This window comes from Frieseomelitta varia, unplaced genomic scaffold, assembly GCF_011392965.1.
Source record: "Frieseomelitta varia isolate USP_RPSP 00005682 unplaced genomic scaffold, Fvar_1.2 scaffold_781, whole genome shotgun sequence".
NCBI classification, from domain to species: domain Eukaryota; kingdom Metazoa; phylum Arthropoda; class Insecta; order Hymenoptera; family Apidae; genus Frieseomelitta; species Frieseomelitta varia.
Genome location: NW_025110569.1, coordinates 5,519 through 15,333, shown reverse-complemented (window position 1 = coordinate 15,333; position 9,815 = coordinate 5,519).

The window sequence follows — 9,815 nt, the reverse complement described above, 5'->3', positions numbered from 1 at the left end:
TTTTTGATTATAATATTTCAAATATTTGTCGAACGTTTCTTCTTTTTCCTGATTTTTTTTGACATTCGAAACTTTTTATATGTGCTTCTGTTTTTAACATGACGGTCGTCTCTCTTCTTTCATCGTATTTTTCAATTTGTATCGGATCGAACGAATCGCCGACACGTGTAAACAATATGTGAATAATGAAACTTGTCGATAATTCGATGTAAAGAGGGAAAGAAAAAAACCAATCGGTAATCTGAGATAAAAACGTAGGTCGAACGTAGAATTTTTTTATTTTTCTTTTTTCTTTTTTTTGGCAACGATTACACTTCCCCTGCAACAATCTCTAATTCATCGACAAAAACGATACAGATAATTGGCCGTCGATTCCGCGAATGTGGCATTTTCGCGGTGTCTTTAATTAACGCGGGCATCATCGTTTCCCGGACGTCGTTTTCGCAACGACGAGGCGTCGTTTTACGAATAACGTTGCGCCGCGGACAGAAATCGCGTGGGCGGTTCGACGCCCGCACGGTTTCACTCTCGATACGCCTAGATCGACTCGCGCGCTCGAGTTTCTATGTTTGCGAGAGGACGATTGCGACACGCGTGGTTGAACTTTCTGCCAGGGTGAACACGTGCGGAAAAAAAGTAACTCGACTATTTTTTTTTTTTTCGTTTAACACTCAGAAGCAGACACGAGTTTTTCCAACGAGTCGTCGAGTATCAGTGACGTAAGAAAGAGTTTTTATGTTTGTCGAAGGTGACTGTGATACGCGTGGTTGAACACGTGGGGGAGGGAAAAAAATAGTCGGCTTGCAGCACACAAATTTACTTTTTTACTCGTTCGACATTTGGAAGGAGATACGAGCTTTTCTAACTCTAGTTAGCCGGTACCAGTGACGTAAGAAAGAGTTGTACACAGGGTGTCTGGAGAATGGATTTCAAAGTGCTCTCTTTAAAAGTGAAAAGAATTTCTCCTCCTTTGAATTTCCTCTGTTGGCGTATAATATTATATCGGGCTGATTGCAAGCTATTTTTGTAGCACGCGAACCGATTTTAGCAACACAGTGGAAAACGAGTATTTTTTTTCGTCGTCGGTGATTCCTTTATCTCCGAGTCGATGATAAGACCGACTTTCAATTCCGTTTCAAATGATTCAAACGACGTGAAAAGTAGGTATACGTCGCGCCTGAGTTTACCGTTTAATCGAGAACGAATCGTTTATTCCGTTACGAGGACTAATTAGCTTCCCTTTAAGCACTCTTTGCGACGATTGTGTCGCATCAAAAAGCTGCTTATATTTGAGGAAGGAGTGTTTTTCTTTCTCTTTTCTTTCTTTTTTTTTTTTTTTTTTTTGAATCAGCATCAATAATCTCGCAAGCAGTCTGCATACCTACTTCAGAGTCCGCGTACTTTCAACGGTGAGTCTCTCGCAAACGTAACACGCAGAAAGAGAGGCAAAAACACTGAAGGTACGCGTGCAGAAACGTCCAATGAAAGGTGAAACCGACGCAAAACGTAATACGAGGGAACGAAGATTTACGTTTTCAAAGCGTGAATTTGTTAAAAACAAAAAAAAAAAAAAAAAAAAAAAAAGGGGGAAAAACCCGAAANTTTAAATAGAGCGCAGAGAGAGAGAGAGAGAGAGAGAGAGAGAGAGAGAGAGAGAGAGAGAGAGAGAGAGAGAGGTATAGACTGTATTGGTGTTCGTTTTCGTTTACTTAATCCACAGAGAATAATTTATCGTAATGCGCCAGATATAGTTCAAGCGCTGCAAACACGCGGTAAATTTACTCGTATTTATTTATCAATTTTCTAACCAGACAATTTGCTGGAAAACCAGTTTTTAAAGCTGGTTCTTTGCTTTGGAAGAGAGTACGAGTAAAGGGTAAACGAAGACGAATGGGAAAGAATGAAACAGACTAAAAATATAAATTCCTCAACAACGACGTTGAGAGGCAGCGAGCTTTTTAACGTTACGTCGTAATAGATCTGATCCATTTTTACCAACCTATCGACAACGTGTTAAATATAGTCCCAACGACGGCGAACAGGAGTATCGTTCCCAGATGGTCGAAGAACAGTCGGTTCGGCATGAAATAGCCAGCGTCCAGGATGATAGGCGGCAGCATGTAGAGGAAGAACGTGTCTGGAGTTAGGGGTGACACGTGGACGCTGCTCGCCTGGAACAGTAAGACACCAACGACGACGCCGACAACGATCAACAGACAGGACTCCGGAAAGATTTTGCTAAGCTTTGGCGTCATGTGGAAGCCTGCACGCACATCACGATCTTGTTATCATTTATAATTAACGAAATGGGGACGAGTCGTAGTGGTACGAGTCGACATGTTGGAAATCTCTCGCGTTCTTTTTTTTCTTTCTCTTTTTGAAAATTTTTTAATCTTCGAAGATATCGAGTTATTATTGTTTGTTTTTTGCAATTATAGAATTACTGGTGGACTGACTCGTGCCATTATGATTCATCATCTTCCAATTATTCAAACAAGACATATTCAAACTACGGCAACTTTAACAAGAAACTTTAACAAGAAACTTTGACAGGTGAAAGGTAAAGACGCATCGTTTGAATAATTAAGGGCCGACATTGCACTGAATTGCGAGAAATCCATAGTGGTAACAGGGCGGATTATTAATACTCGTTCGACGATCGTCGTGTCTGAGCTACGTTTTGAACTGCCTGTTGCAGCTGGTCGCGTATCGGTATTGGTCTTCCTCACTTCCAGATTTTCGTATCGACGAAGTCACGTACCCGAGATAGCGAGCGTATTTTTGCAGAATGTTTGGCAATTAACGTAACGAATAACTGTCGATCCGCCACGAGATATATATATATAAGTTTCCGTGTGGCAAACGTTGAATTTTGAAGTCCCCCTTTACCACGACCTATTTCGCTTTCTCATTGTGGGGGAACAACACACGAGTCGATTTTGCAGATTGCGTTGTCGAACACACGGCAGAGTATTGGCTTTTATTCTCGCAAGATATAGAGAATCTATAAAAAGCGTTATGATACGGAGTATAGTAGTTCTCGAGCACGTTGCAAAACACGATCGATACTGCCGAGAAACAAGTGGGACCTTCTCCCTGGTTATTCGAGTCTTTGCTGTTGTGGATGTTCCATTAAGTTCCGTGAACGGTGTATTATCGATACCGATTCACAAAGTGGAAACGACGTTTCACATTGATTCGGCACATTCGAACGCAATGTAACACGATGTACCATTATTTATGGAATTTAATGCACGTCTAATATTCAGCAGGACATTTAACGCAACAATGTAACATTCAGGCATTAATGGTTAATGGGCGGGAATAAACCGTGAAACAACCGACCGATTTAATAGCGGTTGCAATAATAATTCGCACGAACGAAAAATGTAATTTGCTAGATTCGCGATTTAAATTAATAGCGAGTAATATTGTATAAATATCGAGCAAAATAACGTTAAACATTGTACGCGCTTCGCCTCGGAACGTTTTTTTTTTTTTCTTTCTTTTTTTCAATTAATCGCGCTCGTCTGAATTATTACGCGGAAGAAATAATTGCGAAGATAACAGAACCGAGAATGTAAAGTGCATTACAAGATTTATTATACCAGCCTGAATCTTCCGAATGATTGGAAGCGGAATACGATTGGTATTGTTTAATGAATGTAAGTACAAACACGGAGCAAAGCACACAGTCGGATAAATTGAATTAAATTTCGGTCGATCGTTTCCGCCTCGGTAATTTTCGGTATTTGCGATCGTTCTGCCCCGAATTTTCAATTGATCATTTCCTACAATATCGCCGCTTGTCGCACACCAACGTGTGTGCGTAACGCGTGCTCCAACGAATCTCGAAATACCACCGGAAAGAGAATTAAAGGAGCTCGGAGCAAAACGATAACCAAAATCTTAAGTGGGGAACGTGGATGATAAAACCGAGATGGAGCCTCGACTTTAAATCAACTATCTTGTTTACACCGAAAACTTATCTCTTTTGACAGTTACAGTGAGTCACGAAAGTAATGTCTGAACTACGCTTGTTGCGAAATCCTTTTAAAAGTGAGATCAAATTTTCAAACAATTCGTAAAAAATTTCTCGCCCTCGACGAATAATAATAATAATAATAATAATAATAATAATAAATAACAGTAAATAACAAGTCTTCAAATATTATCATGAATCACTAAGAATCACAAGTCCTTCGTTTCGGTTCTCCCGAATTTCCTCGACCGATCGATTCGTCGACCAAGCAATTCTCAAAAAGTCAGAAACCAGCGAAACCAATGACCGATCCTCGAACCTTCGAGCCCCAAGTTCGAGTTCGAGTTCAAGTTCCTACCTATTTTCGCGATGCTCGCGAAGAAGATCCATATCCCAATGACGAACGGTGTCTCGACTCGGTGGAACTCCACGGAGATGATGTTGTACTCCGGTTTCCCGTGTTCGTGGTCGCCGACAGCCCCGTCCATCGCGTGGTTCGACGTCAGATGCTCCATGGAGTTGGCGCCTTCGCCCTGCTCGGATGCCAGACTTCGAAAGGAGACGTCGTCGGGCAGGGAGCCGTCGATCGGGCCCATAGGGCCGAAACTCTTGCCCGGGTATGGCTCTCTGAGATCTCGGGGGAACTCGTGATCGTCGACGATCGGCCCGTGAATCGCGTAGTCGTTGACGGGGATTCGTCTGTCCTGCTTCAGGTCCGGCACCGACTCGTAGAACCTGACTAGCCTCGCGCGACCTTGGGCCGACCAGCAGGCAAGGACCAAGAGAAACGCGATCATCGTCGAGTCGACGACACGCGGAGCCATGACGGTGTCACTCGGCGGCTGTGGCGTCGATCTTGGCTACGAGGACCGCGCTGATTCCTCGCGCTCGTCCACCGGTGCTGAGTCACCCTTTGTACCATCAGAAGAGACCTCCAACCTCGAGGAACCTTGGGTTCGAATGGCTCCTGCTGCTGTTCGAAGGGACAGCACCCTCGTGTCTACTCTTCGCCGCACCCCTCTCGAGTGAGTTACTTATTTTCTGCCGCGAGTTCTTTCTTTCTTTCTTTTTTCTTTTTTTTCTTTTTTTCTTTCTCTCCCCTCGCGGTACGCGATATTTATTTATTTATTTGTCCGTACGTGTTAGTGTTACACTTTTAAGATTTACTTTTAATTATTGTTTTATTACCCCGTTATATTATATCACACGTGGAAGACGACAGTTTCACATCCTCTAGTTTACGACGTCTGATTTATGCGGTAGTCCGACCGTTAAACGAGCCTCGTCGCTCGTTTATTGCTTCAGCGGCAGGTATTTACTCTCAGATTCTGTCACTCGTTGTTACAACACACGGTAGGAACGTTACAAGTCCGTTCTCTCTGTTCTCGATCGATGAGGCGCTCGAGTCCCCCGAGACTCGCATCGATTTATTTGATTTATTTATTTATACGATCTTGCTAACATCGGGAGAAGGAGAATTCGTATCGATTCACAAATAGGGACACTGCCAGGGTCCCTCGAACACAGCCACGTCTCCCCGGCCTCCTACTCTTCGATCCTCCTCGACTGTCGGCCTCGTTCAACGACGCTTGACGCTTCTATATTTGTATCCTCGCTGACCTTTTTCGGTGGCCAGCGAGAATTCCCAAGTCGATTTTCCGGCCGTGGTGTCAACGAACTCTTTGGAGTACAGCGACGTGCCAACCAACGTTTCGGGGGTAGGACCTAAACGTGCAAATCGGGCAAAATCGAGATCCACTTTCGTCGCAAAATGGCAAAAGATGGGAGCGAGGGAATCCGCGGTGGTTTATTTGTTTTGATACTTACCGCGGGTACGTTTCCGCGCTGCCTCTCCCTCGCGAGCGTGCTCTCCGCGCCGTTTATTGGCCGGTTATCGACGAAGAGAGAGAGAGAGAGAGAGAAAGAGAGAGAGAGAGTGTGTGTGTGTCCTCTCGGTACGCAGCTGCAACAGAAGCAGATCAGGGTTGATCAGAACACTCTCTCGTCGAGTCTCCGCTACTTTAAACCACCGTGTTTATGCTCCTTCCCCGCACAAGCAACGGCCTTGTGGCGATTACGATCGATCGAGCGCACGGATTCGTCCGATCGCTCTGTGAACAATTTAGTCCAGGAGACCGCAGCTAGACACTAGAGGACACTTTCCTGCGGCGGGGAGCTCAACCTCAAGCTCGCAAGCTCCAGAAACTCGAAACTCGAAGATCACACCTCCCGAAACGCGTCCAATCCCCAATACGACAAAACCGTACCGGATACCGTGGATACGCGAGGAAGTCAGAGAGGAGAGAAGACGTACTGTCTTGGTCCAGACGTAGTGTTGTAGGTGTAGCGGTGGCTTCACTGTCGCAGGAGGCTTCACGCTGGTAGCTGACGATACGCCAGACTCCCGTGGCCGAGATAACCCTCCGGCGATTCGAAGAGTGGACACGGGACGAGGACGACGACGACGGCGACGTGGCAGCCGGGCAGACGCATCGTGGAGTCGTTAAAATGGATGGTTGCGCGGCGTATCCCAGGTATCAGCGGTGCGCTTCGATCGACCGTCACGGCAGCACTGCGCGAGAACACCGTCGAGCCGCGCGCCGGCTCTCGGTTAGCTACGTCGACGTCGTGCACACGATCAACACCATTGTCACGATCACTGAGAGCAACCGGCTGTGTGGTAGGTTGCCACCGACGAACGTTGCCAAAAACGTGCGTAGCTGGCCGACCAGGCTACCCTCGACGTCACCGACGATACCCCGATGATACTACCAGAGACTGGACGCGGCCGACGATATCTCACTTCTCTCTCTAGCATTCGGCCATTCGATATCTCGCGTCCTCCTCTCTCGCTTTCGAACTCCTGCCGCCTGATAACTTCGTCTCTCTCTCTCTCTCTCTCTCTCTCTCTCTCTCTCTCTCTCTCTCTCTCTCGTTAAGCCTCCTCGCCCCCTTGCCACGGCGAGGTTCCAGCCAGCTGATCGTTGCGGGAACCCGCGCAGGCGTCGCGACGCCTCGATATATGTTCGTATCGTACCACACGACGACGACGACGACGACGACGACGACGACGACGACGACGACAACGACGACTTTGGCTGTGCTTTGCTTGCACGCATCGTGCTATTTCGACGAGGTTTGTTGTTGAACCTGGCTCTTTCGCCCCCTCTCTTTCTCTCTCTCTCTCTTCTGTTCCGCTCTTGGACAGGTCTGGACGTCGTACGAATATTGCATCGTTCGAAGGGGATTACTGGAATTCTGTGCGGCCGGAATGATCGATAATCAGGCTGGATAAAGGGTAGACAGAATGGGATATTGAATTGCGGGCTACGGGTGCAGCTTTGTTTGCAAATGGCGGGAATCGGAGACGCAGGGCGGGAGGAGGACGCGTTGTGTTTTGTTTGATTTCAACCGATTGTTTCTTGATTGATGATCTTACGTGATAATTAGGAAATTGTGATTAATGATCGCTCGGCTAATGGTGTTTAGCGGAATACGTGTGCCGTTGCGAAATGAGAGAGAGAGTTTTGTTCTCTTTGACGAAAATATTTTTGCATTTTCTATCTAGAGACTGTGTTTTACTAACGCAGCTCTCGTTTGAAGAATTTTATATAACGCAGATTCAGTAGATACGTTTTATGTATAATAGACAGATGTACAATAATTAATAATCCTCGAACAACTGTTTCGATTTAATGTTCAAGCAGAATGACGAATGTTTTTGTGAACAGGTTGCATAGGTAGGTTAGGTCTCTCAATCTGAGAGGGTAGGTATTACACATGTACACGTCACGCAAAGTACGATCGAAATCCGACCTTTGGATTTAAAGGAGAGAATATGTAGGTTTCCGCAGCTTTGCATTTATTTCCACGGTTCTTTTCCTCTCCCGATGGAGAGGGGGGGGGGGAGGGGGCAGAAACTCTCGCAAGAATATTTAATGAGATGCATCGTAGCTTCTCGTTTTTCCTCACCAATGAGAATCGGACATGAAACACTTAGTCTGCAGGGAATACCGCGATTCAAAGAGTCGTTTTAACGTCTCTCTTTCGATTGCATTAACTGGAACAGCCTTTCTCCACTCGCGTTTCCTGCATCTTCATTTCTGTTCTTTTCTTTTCTTTTCTTCCTTTTTTTTTTTCCCCCCTGTACTCCTTCGGGTTACATTCCGAACTGGGTCACAGTCCCAGGGAAGACTGTTTTATATTACTTTCCGTTCCGCAAACACCTTTAAACACTCGGTCAACAGAACTCTGAGAAAGAATCAACCGAGACTTAGAATTATCATTCTGTTGAAAATTTCCGTCTTCCGCTTTTTCCTTCAATCTTATCTGTTTGATTTTCTTATCTCTCGTCGAGGAACGTCCGATCGTCGCTCTTAATTGTGATTAAAATTCGTTCTCCCGTCTTCCGCGCGGAACATCACGAATTGCCCAAAATTACCGAGTTGGAGCAGGTTGGGCACGCGTTGCCTATATAGTCACGGAATCCAAGCGAGAGCGACCTTAAACCAGCCGCGTCACGTCGCCGGATCTTGGAGACACCTTTAACCTTGACCCTGTCGCTATTGCACTAGCAAAACGCTCGGTTACCTCGACATTCAGCTCGCTACTTGCCAACCTTTTCTATCATACGCCACTGCAGCCTGTGTACTTTATATTTTTCTGCACGTGTCGGCGCGCGAGAAAGAGAGAGAAAGAGAGAGAAAGAGAGAGAGAGAGAGTGGTCTGATCAGCGAGGGACTATTCTACTCGATAAAGCACACAGCTGAACAGCAACGAACGGGAGCGTCTCTCGTTTTTCCTTCTCTCTCTTTCTCCCGTTACAACTGGAAAATCGTAAACTATACATCGCCTCATCTCTCTCGCCAACGGTCGATAACAACGCGATAATTAAACGGACGCGGCTATTCGCAAATAACGTCCGTTCGGTTCGAAACGAAAACGGAATTGGTTGCTACGTTGCCGGGGCTTCTTTCGTTCAGAAATTGTAGAATAACGAACGACCGTAATTATTGAATGTAAGCTGCCGTTTTCAATTATTTCTCTGCGTATTGATATATATATATATATATTTCTTCTTTTTCTTTTTTCTTTTTTTTAGAGAAAGAAAGAAACAGGAAACCAAATATAGAGACACAACTAGAGCAAAGAATAAGAATATATTAAGTGTTAAGGCAGTGTGCATATATCAATTTTCTATTAGTCCAATTGGTCTATTTATAGTATAAAGTTAGGTTAGAATCTGGCATGCAATACTAGATGTAAGGGAAAAGTAATAAGAGAAAACTTGACAACTAAGGGAAAACAAAATGTAAAGAATAATGTAAGTACTGAGGTCTATTTCTAGGCCGAAAGGCTGAAATAAAGATTCATTCGTTCATTCTTTTTTCTTTTATCATCCTCGACAAGAACACGGTTTCAAACGTGGTTTGCAACCACGCGAAATTAGAAGCCGAATGATAACGATTGCCTCGTTTAATTCTTGCAAATTACACGTTGCCCGAGACTGCGTTAAAGGACAGAGAGGCATTATAAAAACGCACCGACGTGCGACAGGAGAATGTTGAATGAACATCGGGGGGGGGGGACGCGATAAGTTTCTGTCTGTCGTAATATTCTGTCCAAGTTCTGGCCAAAGATAATTCCGCGTCGGACGTTCGGCGATAAATGTGATATTAAATTTTTCGGGCGTGTGTGCGCGCGTTCGAGTAATTCCGGTTGCCTGTAAATCCTCATTTCGCTTTCGGGTGCTGGCCGTAATGCCGAAAACGATGAAAATGGGGCATGCAGCGCGTCAACGTTTGATTAATTGCCCCGTGTTTTATGTAAATCT